At 30.5% G+C, this 1,198-nt stretch overlaps 1 protein-coding gene across 1 annotated transcript in view; it reads left to right on the top strand.

Moving 5' to 3' along the window:
* LOC106474916 (MKI67 FHA domain-interacting nucleolar phosphoprotein-like) overlaps positions 1–1,198 on the top strand; it is a 9,658-nt gene that overhangs the window by 3,748 nt on the left and 4,712 nt on the right. The window lies entirely within an intron of this gene.

Here is a 1,198-nt window from a genome sequence, read left to right as displayed (position 1 = left end):
TAATAAATGTTTTGTTTTGATACATAAGTTGTTCAGGTTTTTTTCATCTAAAAAAAGTGACATCAACATCTTGACGACCAAATATAATCAATTTACAATACAAATTATGCAACCCAGGTTACGTTACTATATTTAAAGGTCATTAGCCAAGTATTTATCCAACTTACCAATTGTTTCGACTCATCATTTTTTAACACCTCATTGTTCTCAGCACGGCCAGAAATACCTAAGAGTTTAATACTGGTAGTAAACTTTACTAATTATGTTTTTATCAGTATCATTAAGGTAAATAAGTAAAAGAAAAGACCCTAGCTCTGATCTGTGAGGTACTTCACTAGTAATAAAGGTCCAGTTTGACTGGACTTAATTAGTAACAACTAATTAGAATACAATTAACTGGTCCTTCCCCATCCTCTACTCATGTGATTATCTTAGCTAATACTTTGTGTGACACCTAATCAAAAATATCAAGTCTACACTCTTTCCTTTGTCCAGGTAACATTTCACATCCTTAGTGAATAGATAGATTAGTAAAACAAGATATCCACTTGATGAATTCATGTTGACTTTTATTTATCATATTGCACTAAATCAATTTGTAGTTTTTTTTTTATCAAGCTCTAGAATGTTTCTACCACAGAAGTTTGACTAACTAGCCTTTAATTTCAAGGAAATCCATTCTCCTGATCTGGCAGTAAATCTTTTCTAACCTATTTTTATATCAAACCTATTCTTCTGAACTGGTGTACTTATATTTTTACATTGAACTTGTTTTTCTGAACTGACAAGAAATGTTTTATAATCAGTTTTGATTAGTTTCTCACTAAGTCCATTCTTCTGAACTGGTGTAAAATCTTTAGTTACTTGTTTCATATAGTTTTACATTGAACTAATGGAACCAGACAAACATATCACTCACTATTTTCAATGCATGTATTTTAAAAGCTTGTGCAGAGAGTGAGATATTCTAGCCAGATCTCTTGTATTGATGTAATGAGCTGACATCAGAGTGGTTTGGTTTCTGATCTAGTGCTTGTACATTTTGTGTACTATTATAACAGTGGAAAAGAAAAATTATGCCTTTGTAACTGTATGTTTATTGTTATCATGTTTGTAAAAGTATGCCTTTGTAATCATTTGTTTATTGTTGTCATATTTGTAAAAGTACACCATTGTAACTGTCTGTTTATTGTTATTT

This window comes from Limulus polyphemus, unplaced genomic scaffold (genome assembly GCF_000517525.1).
Source record: "Limulus polyphemus unplaced genomic scaffold, Limulus_polyphemus-2.1.2 Scaffold7850, whole genome shotgun sequence".
NCBI lineage: Eukaryota > Metazoa > Arthropoda > Merostomata > Xiphosura > Limulidae > Limulus > Limulus polyphemus.
The sequence above is the reverse complement of the archived record's forward strand: the minus strand, read 5'-3'. Positions and strand labels throughout refer to the sequence as shown.